Source organism: Lonchura striata, chromosome 13, assembly GCF_046129695.1.
Source record: "Lonchura striata isolate bLonStr1 chromosome 13, bLonStr1.mat, whole genome shotgun sequence".
NCBI lineage: Eukaryota > Metazoa > Chordata > Aves > Passeriformes > Estrildidae > Lonchura > Lonchura striata.
The window spans coordinates 8,613,522-8,627,023 of NC_134615.1; the positions used below are offsets into that span (position 1 = coordinate 8,613,522).

Here is a 13,502-nt window from a genome sequence, read left to right on the forward strand (position 1 = left end):
TGGCAAGGCCAACCTGTCACGTGCAAATATCTCAAACAAGTGAAAACTGAATATCCACCCTTTAGCTGATGAGATTATGATTCCTCCTAGGAACCATCTCTGTGTTCCAGGATCAACTCTCACAACAGCTAGGAGGGAGCTCTCCCTGGAGCTGTGCCTCATGCTGCACAGAGACCTGGGTGGAGTTGTCTACAGGCTCTTAAAAATGTACACCAAATGAAAATAATAACACCACCTTTAAATCAAGGCTGAGAGGCACAGAGATAATTTATTTTTCCGCTCCTCCAAAATTTAGCACAGAAGTACAGATGTCAGTGAATGCTAGTGCTGGTTGCAGCAGTCCAGGTTTTGTGGTCTCACCATCAGCCTTTCCTTTCCCATCCCCAAATGCTGGGAGCACAGCCCTTGCTGCTGGCTGACCTCTTCAGGGATTTCTCCTACCACTCCATCCCTTCATCTCTCCCCTATTCCCTTCCTTTCCATGGGAGTGGTTTGACCAAGGAAAGGTCACAGGGAGGTCTGTGCGCAACCATGCTTGTAGATGAGGTTTCTTACTCCACAACAGACCCTAGAACAATAAAATAAACTTCAGTTGAATGAGGATAAGATTTTTTTCCTCAACTTCTCATAAACTGGAAGAGAAGAAAAACAATCCTTAGAGAATAAACATGCTGTATTTATTTCAAACATTTTTTTTCATTTAGATTCAAAGCAAATTAAATAATAATAATTTTTTAAAGAATAGAAGGAAAATTCAGCGCAAAGTCAAATTAAATAAAACAACATTATCTATTTTGAAAATTTCTAGATGAAATGCTAAATGAAGACAGTGAAATGACATAGCTGGAAAACACAAGGGTGAAACAATAAAAAATTTTCTGGATGTTTTTGTTACCTTTCTTTATGTGAACAATCTAGCACAGCCAAGAAGAATTTAACAATATTTTAGTATTGCTGATTCTCTTTCTTTCACACAAACATATTAAAAAGAATTCAATTGAAAATTTTTGCTCCGTTGTTCATGTAAACCAACACACAGGTACTTACCCAGCTGATCTGGAGAGATCATCAACCAATCAATAATTACAAATCTGAAATTGGAGCTCATCTTTGGAGATGGGCAGAGGATAAGGCTGAGCCCCATCCTGAAGCCACACAGAGGTATCTGCTATGCTATTGCACAGCTCCCCAAGCTCGAAACCCTGAGCAAAGCTATGTAGTTTTTTAGGTTGTCCTGGCAGTTGGACTGTAGTGCTCACCAGGATGAATTAGATCACATTAACAATATCTGCCATCACTGTTTCCTCTCCCTCACCTCCCCATGGGATTAAGAAGTTGGAGCATTTTTTCTCCTATGGTCCTTCCTAATCCTGGAAGTTCCCCAGATCCCCAGAGGGCTGATGGCGTTTGTGCATCATCCAAGAATTAGATATATTTTAAAACACAGACAATACTTTAGCCTCATTTTAGACATTGATTTTTTTTCTTTTTTAGGGGAGTGGGTGAAGGTTCCTATTTTTGTAAAATTTTGGTTTATAATTTTAAAAAATCTGCCTACTTAGTACACAACTAGCCAACTTTCCCATCAAAGACAGGGTTAGGGTTAGGTTATATATATATAGGCAGCTGGGCACCTAAGTGCTTACCTTTGCATAAACCAGAGTAATCTAAAGCTATGGTGCCAGCACCTTATTTCTAAGGGATTTCAGGAGTGTGAATGTGTGCTAGAGAGTGGGTCAGAAAGAGTGAGTCAATAATTCACAGTATACTTCTACTGGATACTCCTTAGAGGATCTCTAAAGTGCATCACTGACATTTATTAACAGATCTTAGAAGACTCTCCTTGAAAGGAACCAAGACAGTATTATTGTGCCATTTTATAGAGGGGAAACCTGAGGTAGGAATTCAAAGATATGTACTAGCTCACCAAGACATTAAATGAACAAGCCAAGATGGAATCCAATCATTTTTCACTCCCAAGGTAAAATTGTACTGGAGTGCACTTCTTTGCAAACTTTAACTTATGGCCAGCAGGAAGCAGCAGCAAAGGTGGAGCTCAGGTCATGTGCAGAGTGGGTGCAGCCACAGACCTGAGTGTGACCAATGTCATCTCCACAGCAAACACCATTACCACAAACCACAGATCAAGGTCTACATGAAATTATTCAGACATCTTTATTTTCTAGGTTTGGCACATGATGAGCAACATCTTCTTTCAGCAGAAAAATAAACAAAACTACCTGGATAACCAGTCCAAGAAAAGCCTGAAAAGAGGTGCTGAGCTCGATGCCATGAATTTTCAGGGTACCAGCTCTGGGCTTTGGAGGTGTTGATGTCCCATTCTTCCTTGGTGATGGTGATAAATCCCAGAAACAATGCATCTTCCTCTAGAAACACCACTGCATTTTATTTATATTTTTCCTTTGTAATTAAATATTCTATTTCTTCCATGGACATAGAGAAGAAAATGTCTATCTTGAGTAAGAGCTGCATATATTTTTAATTATTAAAAATCCTTGCAATCAAGAAACAGAAAGGGAGAAAAGAAGGAAAGAAGGAAGAAGTCTGTGCAGTGCACTAAGAAGGATGGCTGGCAGTATATGGACATTCTGCTCAAAGGAATGTTAGAACACACACTTTGGAATCTAAAATCTTCCACAGCTCTTGGTCACTGACACCCTATAAAGCTAAGTGGCAACCAAAACTGTGCCAGCTCCCACCAGCTCTCAGTTCCCTCCAGCCAAGCAAAGTGTCAAACACCATCCTGGCAGGAGAGGACAGCAGCCACCCAGCTGGAAATGCAGGGCTGTTGCTACCCATGACTCAGGACACAATTAAACCACAATATTTAAGCACTATTGCTCACCTTGCCTGGACAAGGAATGAGTCCCACGTGGCAATGAGGCACTGAAAATCAGTCTGTAGGAACTTTTTTAGTATTTTCATTGTAAAGCATATAGTAATTTCAGGTATGCACAGACTTGGTCCTAGCAGTTTCTGCCTGATGATGGTGTGCAGCAAGTTTTTTTACACTTGCAAAACACTTGTTGGACCTTTGAATAATCCAAAACTGTGAAGTAAGGCAAGACATTCCTGCAGTTCATCTTCACAAAACATAATGTCACTTATGTACAGACTCTTAATCCTATTCCTCCTCCAATTTTCCTTTCAAATATGTGTTTTGTATGGAGTTATCCATCAGACAGCACATTGTCAATGAGATGTGTCATTGCTGTGTGTGTACTCTGATAAAATGAACCTAATGCATATGTAAATCTGCCTTCTCAGGAAAAGTGTGCTGAAACACGTTTGACTTGAAATCTCACTGCAAAAAGATTTAAGGGTGGAGATGAAAAATCCCCAACTGCAAAAGGGAAGCTGCAGCCCTTGAGCTCCGGAGCCGTGGTCCACAGGGGGACCCACAAAAGCCGGGGTGCGCAGTGGGGCGGCACCCACGCTCAGCAGTGGGGTGAGCCCAGCTCCTGGGGACCCTGCACCCCAGCCAGAGGCCGTGGGGAAGGAGCAGCTCCATGTCCCAGAGCACTGCAGGAGTGCCTGGGGCAGCACCACGTAACCTTGTAGAGCGCCGGGCAGCCGCGCTAATGGAATCGCGCGGCGCGCACGCTGCTCCCAGGATATTGTGCTGCTCCAGACCCGTCAGAGTGAGCACAGAAACCTCCGTGAAAAACAGAAATAAATCCTCATCCTGCTAACACGGACTGAGATAATTGTTGGGGGGCTTTTTGTCTTTTTTTTTTGTTTTTTTTATTTAAGGTAGTTCTTTGGAATGGGCTCTTGAACGTAACCATCTACAATAATTTGTGCTAGAAACAATTTCCGGAAAGGATTTAAAGATATCATCTGGCAAATTGCTTTGTTGACAACAGATATTAAGTGCAGTTTATCCTGGCCACAATTAGGCAGCATTTTCCCCACTTTATGATCATAACAGGTTTTTTTCTATTATTAAAGAGTTTACAAAACACTGCATTGTTAATAGATACCTGCTGAAAAGAGTAAAAAATAGGCATTAATGGAAAGTTTATCAGAAACTACAAAAATGTATCCATCTTACAAGTAACTAACTCTTAAACAACATATATAACTGATTTAAAAACAAGCCAGTAAAGTTATTAGTTATGCCCAGGAACATACGTGTATGGACCTTACCATCAATATTTGCTGAATTTGTAGGAAGAAATACAAGGATCCATAATGCAGAAGGAAATTTCCTTGTAGTACCAACGTGTACCTGCTGTTCTAAAACCCACTGTTACTTAGCTTTCAACCCAAACCCCAAGTTTATATATACCATATCTTAAATGTTAGAGATTCCATACACATAGAAAGGTTTTCTGCCTTAGAACAGCAGCAGTGGATGGCTCTGTGGAGACCTGCAGGGAGGGTGTCCTTTACAGAAGAAAAGTGAAAACTAAAGCTGTTTTTGTAAGGTATTTTTATGAGAGAATGACTTTCTCTTTAGGTTGGAAAGTACAAAATATGTGATCTGAAAATATGGCGTTTTTAAGCTGCACCTTTTAAAAGAATATCTCAGACCCTGAAAACCTGCTGCTAGATTTTGCTGTTTAAAGTAACAAGGTGCATCCTTTACGGTAAGTAATATAGTGAATCACTTGTGCCACATATCTCTCAGAGGATGTTGTGCCTGAGTTCAGTGAAAGGCTTTGTTTTGGTTTCTAAGTGCTTTCTTGTTTATTTGAAATGGCAGTATTTACATCTCATAGCTTATTAACTCTAATCACCCAGTTCAGTAATTAAAAAAGGCAGAGTCGTCGACTGACATTGATCACAATACAAAAAGCTGTAGTACAAAGAGTCTAATGAAATATTTTTGTAAATTGTTAAAAAGGATAATTATGAGAGCAGGAGAAACACCCTAACTGTACAGCTTCTTTTAATGACATTGATATGACATCGCTCAATTAAGGCAGTAAAGCAAAGCTGGCAGATTGTGATGTTTGATAGGACAATGACAATGATATTTGTGCTTTTGCAGCTTTCAGGTGACTTCAGGGGATGACACCTGAGTTTGAAAAAAAAAAAAAATAGAATTTAATTCTCAACTTTTTATATAAAGAGTTGGGAAATAAAAGGCAAATTAACCACTTGCTGAAAATGGAGCAGGTGACACTGAAACCTATCTGCCAGAAAAGATGACTTTTCTTCATTCAAAGGAACTTCTTTTATTGATAACCATCTGTTGAACATTTAATTTCATTAGATTATTTTCAAAACAGAAAGTCCCTATACCATATCTTTTCCTCCACAAATAGTATTGTTGAAGTTTCAAAAGACACTATATTTGATAACTAACACTTAATGCTTACTGCCCTTTGCAAAGTACTCTGGACAGAAGGTTAGAAACTGACATTTCCAGTTGAAAATAATGCATTGTCAAACAGGAAAACTGCAGGCTATAATTTTTAACACATGTATCTATTATTTTAAACATGAAACATTGCATCAATTTGACATTAATTTATATAATAGGGACAGAAAAGGATAATGCAATTTTCAGGGGCTATCTACATTTAATTAACTAGCAGCAGTCGCCTGTAACAAAAGAAAACTCTACTGCAAAAAATAAAGCCTGTTTGTATACCTTCTATCATGCATTATTGAAGCACACAATGTCATTATATGATATAATAAGTGCTTAAATAGAGACAGCAACTAATAAATGCAGACACAAAACTTTCATAAAAGTTTGTAAATACAGTATTGTATGGAAATTCTGATGCATATTAGCTCTCATATGCACTGTAAAATGTTTTATTATGAAAAAAGTGGGTAAGATACTTATCTTTTAAATTGGAGTTTAATATTTTATTAGTGCCAGGCACATAATTCTCATCAAATGGCAGGAAACTCTTTTTTGTACAGATATAAATGTCTAGAGTTTAATATTTCAAAGATAAGTACCTACAACTGCATCTATCACACTGCAGCTTAATGGAATTTACTTTTTCTTAAATATTTATACTGTATGTGTGTTTGGTTGTCAAATGATTGTATAACTACTGAGAAAGAGCTGCTAAGCTGGGCAACGGTCTTGCAAATTATTATTTTTCAAATTTGAAATGTCTAAAATCTTGAATACAATAAAAGAATACAGGATTTGAGAATTTTTAAACATGACATTTTCTTGGAACAATAGTATTCTATAGTCGAAAACCAAACAAAAAGTTCTTCCAAGTGAACACTTGATTGCAGAAATCGCCTGATTTTCCCCAAATAAATTACATTTAAAGCAAAACAGAATGACATTAGTGAGAAATATTTCCTGAAAATCCAAAATACACAGTGGTGAGCAAATTAAACTGAAACCAGTCTTTGATATTTCCAGTGTAATGTACAGAGAGCATCATTCAGGTTCTGCAATACCGCAAACTATTTCATCAGTTCTGAGAAATGCTTTCTGATCCATGCTGATACAATTACCCAGCCTTTATTGGCAATTTAGACCTGCTTTTAGGGACATTTTAGAGCAAATGATGTTTTCTTGATATTTTAAAAAAGCAGCACTATTTGCTATACCTTTGGGATAAGGTAGAAATGGAGTTAGAGGCTCATTAAATATCTGATTGGTACAATGTGGTTTTTGTTACTGTGGACTAAACTACCAAAAATGAAGATATGTTCCTGGAGGTTCTGCTCCCCCTTGCAATCAAATGGCATTTTTATTTGGAATATTTCTGTAAAATATCAGCTGGCATTTGCTACTATTGTACCACTTACAAGAGCCTTAAAATCTGCCTAATAATTGAAAGATGTGGAAACTTCCCTAATAAATTTTTAATATGAGCATGTCTGAAGGGCACACCACATCTTTCTTTGTTCCTATAAAAACCTGATGTCCAGACTATGACCAAGTGAGCCTGAATTCCTTTTGATGTTTCTGTAAGTAGAAAAAAAGCAAAGAAGTTCCAGAGATGAAAAAAGTAAAATGAGACACTCTTAAATGTTTTTTTTTTTTTTTGCAAGGATCTAACTGAAATGACATCTGAAACTAGACATCAGTCTTCTGAATGACACAAAGCCCAAAAGCTCCTATCAGTTTGTCTTGCAACTGGTATCTTTAACTTAGAGTCTTAAAGACAGTTGCAGTAGCCTTAAATTTTAGACTTTAATTGAAACCTTGTTTTCATAAGCACTGGCAAAGCTGTCAAATTAGGTCCTCTTGCCCTCATGGCTTTCAATACAGTCAAAAGTAGACTCAAAAGTTGTATCAGTTAATGTTTCTGTGATATTTCTGTTTACAATTCCTCCCTGCTTTCAGAATATTCACATGGTGTTTCTGAGTTCTCTATATTACCCAGCTATTTTTAAGCCATATTGGTCTGAGTAAATAAGACACAGGAAAGTGTGATAAATCAGGAACATACCATTGTGATAAATAAAAGCTGATAATTTAAAACGCTTTTAGATAGAAGTGAGATGCCTCGTGAGAATACTGGTGTGGTAAATAAAATCTGCTAATTTAAATCTTCTAAAATAATGCTTCCTGCTGTTAGTATCCAACACACAACATAGCAAGAGAGTGATTAGGCAGCCCTGTGGAGGGAGGGATCACATCCCTGCCAGCATCACAGGGAGGAAAGTTTTGTGCTGCACGTTCTTCCAGGGAGAGAGAGCAAACTGTCAGTGCTGACGTAGCTGGGAAAGCAATTTGGTATAAATTAATGTACAAACAGATTAGATCCTGAAGTCACAGGTGGACCCAGGAATGTTACAGATGCATGACTCATATCAGTTTGGAGAGAGTTGCACTGTGGATTAATTTTAAACCAAAGTGTGTTTTGCTGCTTTGGCCTGAGTCATTAATGGACAGGCAGCAAAATTCTCTGAAATCTGCCTGTTCTGATTCAGGCACTCAGCCACCTGATTAAGAAAGGTTTTAAAGTCCTGGTTTCAGAAACCAGTGAAACATCTCATTGCCAGAACATCTTTTTTCTCCCCTTCGCCACTTCAGTGAAATTTTTCTAGATGTGAAAGAACAAGCAGCTGAAAAGCCTAATGCCATTCACATCACTGAGGGGGAAAAAGGAAAAAAAATATAACAAACAAACAAACAAAACCCCCTCCTGACGGAAGTGCAACCCTACTACATTTCTGGGGAGGCCCAGGGAGTGGCTCAGGCCAGGACGTGCTCCCCTTTGCAGTAAGAGAAAAGCCCTCCAAATTCCTCTCCTCCCCAAAAGGCAAAGCCAAATAACCAGCTGTACATTCTTCCTTTGGCCCTATTCTGTCCCATAAGAAAATGTCACCTGTTGCCAGCACAGGTGCAAACAAGCAAATGATGTTTTCTTGACGTGCCCAACACTGTGTTCTTCTGCAGCCTCCCCCTGCGCCCGCACTGACTGTGGGCTGTGATAAGGGCCCCACGACAAGTCCTGATAATTTCCCTGGCACAGGGGTCATATTCTGAAGCCACAGACTTGCTACTGTCTGAGAGAAATTTGGGTAGAATTAAAGGCTTCTTGTGGAGGGCCTGTAGCTCATTGCTGCATCACAGGTCATTCTTTACCCTAAGAAGGTAAAAATAAATTCCAATGTATGGGTTTGGTTTTGTCATAAAAACGAAGTCCAATGTATGGGTTTAGCTGCTGGATCATGCACAGAGATGTCCACAGGAACCAAGTATACAAGGGTTTAGAACATGTACTAGGTGAGATCTAGAAGTTAGGGTGCTGATTTTACAGAAAAAAAAAAATCTTTAAATGTGAAATAAAAAACATGTTACATAAAAAAATTTAATCTACTAGGTATGAGTTGGGACCAAGCTCATCCAACAGCTTGGAGGTCTGCAAGATCCAAGAACTTGTTTCTACCTAAAAAAAGTTGGTATGAGGTATTACCTTTCAACTCTGATTTTTTGCAATTAGCAAGTATGTTCTCCTTAAAAAAGAAACAATATTTACAACCAAGAATCTTCTCAGATACTTTTTACCCATGCTGTTAGGAGCACAATTACACGTGCTGTTTTTAAAAATGCCAGCAGATATCTGGGAAAAACTAGCAGTCGCTCCCCATTCTGTTATCCTGTTGAGAGAGCTCAGAATTCAGTCGCAAAAGACTGTTGTGGGGAGAAACTGGTTCTACCAGTGCACGTGAGCAAAGAGAGCCAAATCTGCAGAGTTTTGAGAGGAGGGAGGCAGAGAGCAGAGGCAGAGCAGTGCAGCAGGTCTGACAGGGGGATGGCAGTGACTCCAGCACAGGAGGGCACCAGGACCTGCTGCACTTACAGGCACCACTGGGCTGCAGGAAGTTTTCCAGAGGCCACACGGGCAGAGAAACAAGCTGGAAAGCCCAGTCTGAGATGCACAGCACTCCTGTCCCCAGAAAGACTTTGGTTTCTTCTACTTTTAAGCAAAGGACATCCCGAGGAGTGATACCACAGTGACCAAGATGATGGGGAGTAACAGTGCCTGCTCTTTAGAGTACAGAAGTTATCTCATGTGCTGGGCTACAGAAGGGACAGGAGGACTTGGCAGCCCTGCCTGCAAGTGCCAGGGCACTGCTTCCTCTGAGGACCATAAATATTGTCACTGTATCTGAGGACCACACAGCCCCACCAGCATCTCTGCAGATCAGGAAATTGCTGCTTTAGCTAAGCACCCAGCCTGCCTCTCTGAGCAGATATTTGCCCATTGCCACAGCAAAGTTCAATACAATTTGGAGACAAAACCAACAGAATAATTGTTTCAATGCCATATGACATCTGTATTAACATGAGCAAATTATTTTGGTAGGGATTCAATTTCATAAATGTGGCCTCAAATGCTGTTCCATAAGCACTATAATGCTTTTTTCCTTCTCACCAAAATGAATAAAAACTTTACAGTAGGTTCAGCACAGTACTTAAGTATTTGTTTTGTTAATTTCTTAAAACAAATTGGATTCCCAGTAAATACAAAACTTGGACAGCTGCATTAAGCAAGCAGTGGGGAAGCAATCTCATAATGATTATCATGCAGAAGCACACTACAGAAGAATTCCCAGAATTTCATCCAAACTGTTATTTGCTCTATTATAAACCTTCTATAAAACCCAATATAAAAATTCCTGAAGGAAGAGAAAGCATTTTTAAATATTTGCAAATACCCTCCAGTGATTAAAGAAATTTGTGGAGGATGAGATGTTAACAGATGACAAAAGAATTAGGAGATATGGTCTTTCTGTATTATTGCACTGAGAGGGAATCAGAGCACATGTAACCATTTTTCCTTCCAGCTGAAACTTTTGTGCAGCCAGACCACCTAGATTTTGACCCTGAACTCTGCAGGGCAGGCTTGCCCCAGGCTCCCACGGGAGCTGACCCCACACACAGCAGGTGTGGGGGTCCCACTGACCCAGCGAGCCCCCGGGGCTTCAGCCATCAGCAGGAGCTGGGGTGGGAATACTGCTCTGGCTGCAAGGAGTCTGAGCAGGTGGGGCTAATGGATGTGAGCACAAGCCTTAAAGTACCTGGGATTTTGCATAGGGGTCTTTGTGCATTTCTGTGCATGAATTTCTTTATCTGTGGTTGGAGGGCAGGAGGACACAGGGCAGGCTGACACTTGCCTGATGCTCTCACCGAGTGTACAGGAGCTGAAGCACAGACCTGCACTGCCACAGCAGCACCAGGTCTGTTCACCTGCTGTCTCCTACCCTTTGCATGGAATTTGTCTTTCAGAAACAAAATAGCTGTGCACAGCAATTTTCATAATTCTTTGAGGGGACTTGTAAGCTTTCTGCAGTGATGTATGAACTCACTCCCCTCGGTGCTGCCAAAAAGGAGGCCAGTGAGGAAACATCCCATACAACCCATTGGGTTAGAACATACCCAACTCTAATTATCATTTATCTAACCTTGAAAAAAAAAAAAAATCCTGTTGTAAAGCAGAATATTATTGAAAGAAATTACAAATAAAATCTGTCATCCTATGGAGCAGCCCTTTGCGGATTTAACAGCTAAGGCAAGCCCCAGAAACAGGGGTTTGGGATCCTTCCAGACAAAAAAGATTTGGCCAGAAAAATTGAAATCTCTCTTCTGTGAGTAACTAATTAGACTTTGACAAGTCTTACAGCCATTATCATCCCTCCACAGGCCTCTGCAGGACATGCTGGCACATGGAATGTCATTTTGGTGAGCTCCACAGCCCCTGGGAAGGAAGGGATGTGTCCGTGTGTGTGCCTTGAGCAGTGCAAAGCCACGGCTAATGAAGGCACCTTCCAGAAGAGCTGCTTGGCATGGGTGCAAGACCACACTGACATTTTCTGTGGCCAGAGATTCCACCTGGGATAGCTCAATGATTTCTGCACTTTTTGCTCTCATTCTTCTGGCTGCACCAGTCCCTGGGACTGAGTTGAAGACAACCAACACATCTCTCCTTGTTACTTTTGATCTCCCCTGTGTGGTCTCTTCCAAATGGACTCCTAGAAGCTCTTGGGAAAGGAGCAATGTCCAGCTGTCACAGGGGCGGAACAGGGACTCCACAAGCCACCATCCGTGGCCTCACAATCCCAGCACTTCTGTCAACCTTGGAGCATGCAGCTGACACTGGAAGTTGCAATTTTCAACCCACTCACTTATTTAATGCAGATAATCTTCTGAAGAGACTGTTTGTAGGCCTTGTAGTCTTCCTTTGATGATTTAGGAGGACAAACCATCCCAAGGACAGGATACTTGATCACAGACTGCAGAAGTAACTGTCCATAGGATGTGGAGTCCTGCAAGAACCCCACTATGCTCATGGGCAGACCCTATAAAACATAACCCTAAATGTGTGTATATCTATATGTAGGAAAAAAAAAAATCTCATTTCTTCTTTACTCAGAGAATGCCACACCTACTGATGAGTGTCCACATTTCTCAGCCTAGGAAAGCAGAGCAAACATTTCTGTGGGGAAAAATCAGACTCCAGATCAGGGAACATCTTGTACTCCATCCCTGCTGCCAGAATGGAGAAGAAGAGCAAAGCCTGCCCAGTGACCACAAGGTAAATCCAGGGCAATGAATAAAGTCAACATTTAGTTGCAAGCAGTATACTAATTTACCCACAGGTTAGAAGCATCTACTGCTGTTTCATCAAATAATAATTCCTGTAAATTTGAAAGCATAACTGTAATCAACCCTAAAGGCATGATATTCCTGTTGTCACTGTCACTAAACCACCATACTTATTTCCACATGGTACAAGATATATTTAATATTCTCACATGACTTTACCTTTTCAAAATTTATATCAGAAGTTCAGGAGACTCTGCTCCCTCCTAGATGTGGTTTTGTGCCTACAAACATGCACTGAGGCAGAAGATCCCTGTGGTGTTCCAAGCAGAGGCATGTGCTGGGGCTGCTGTCCTCCATAGCTTCAGGAGATCAGCTGCAAGCTGGGAAAACACACATTTTTGGAAGGACTATAGCCCCTGAAGAGTGTTACCAGGAATAGAGGCACTTAAAAAAACACCTGGCTGTTCTGCAGTTCTTTTAATGCTGGGCCTCATTCATGATTGGGCTTTATTTTCATGCTGATGAACCTTTCTTTATTTTATCAAAGTTGCACTACAATAAAATGAAAACACTAGACAGATTATTCCAGTCCACCATAAATTGGTACTTCTTAAAAAGTAGTGTTTGTGGGGTTTTGTTTTGTTGTTTGTTTTTTTTTTTTTTCCTGTAAGAATGCCTTAAAATACTAGTGTGTATTTTTTACCCCTGTGTCCCTACATACCACCTATCAGCTATATTTCTATTTTCAAGACAGTAAATGCTGCTGAACCAAACTGTTCACCCTGTTCTGAAACCCACTGGTCTGGCTTAATTGTGAAGATTAACAAAATTAATAAATAAATAATTATTTTAGTGATACCTGTTCATATTTATTATTTCAAATTATGTTTTATGTTTGTTACTTTATAATTACAGATGTATGCATTTTATAAAAACTAATTCAAGAATTAAAGGGTAATATAGCAGAGATGATGCCTTTTGCCAGCTGAGTAAAACATCCCCAACCTTGGTAGTGGCAAAGTGAAAACTGTGTGAAGAAGCATAAGAAATGAAAATGAAATGAGGAAATCTAATTTGATTCCTTCTCTCAATGCCTTTCCCTCTCTCAATGCAGTGTACTTTCTGTTTGGGGATGTATTAGCCATCAGTGAAAACTGGTCTTGTACTTGAACTGGAAACAAAGGAAGTCTACCACTAATGTTAAATTACAAAGGTTTAATCTCTAAAATATAGTGAAATTGCAAAAAAACCCCAAAAAATATTTGGCGTGATTTATCAGAATGATGTGTCCAACAGCTGAAAGGATAAAAGAGATGAATACTCCACGAGGCACTGGTTTCTGAGGAAGTGCAGAGCAGGATTGCTGTGCTGGTGTCTCCATCTAGAATCCTTTCTTTCTGTGGACTCGCAGGCACCTCGTATTTTAAATTCCTTGCACTGCACCAGGGTTATGGTACTATGTTACAAAGTTATTCAGAAACCTGATTGG

General features: G+C 40.0%; 1 long non-coding RNA gene across 1 annotated transcript in view; it reads right to left on the reverse strand.

The window, feature by feature from the left end:
- Positions 1 to 249: 249 nt before the first annotated feature.
- Positions 250 to 13,502, reverse strand: part of LOC116184039 (uncharacterized) — a 35,439-nt gene continuing 22,186 nt past the window's right edge. The window contains exon 2 of the long non-coding RNA XR_013340727.1: positions 250 to 568. This is a non-coding gene — a long non-coding RNA (uncharacterized LOC116184039). The remainder of the gene's footprint in view (positions 569 to 13,502) is intronic.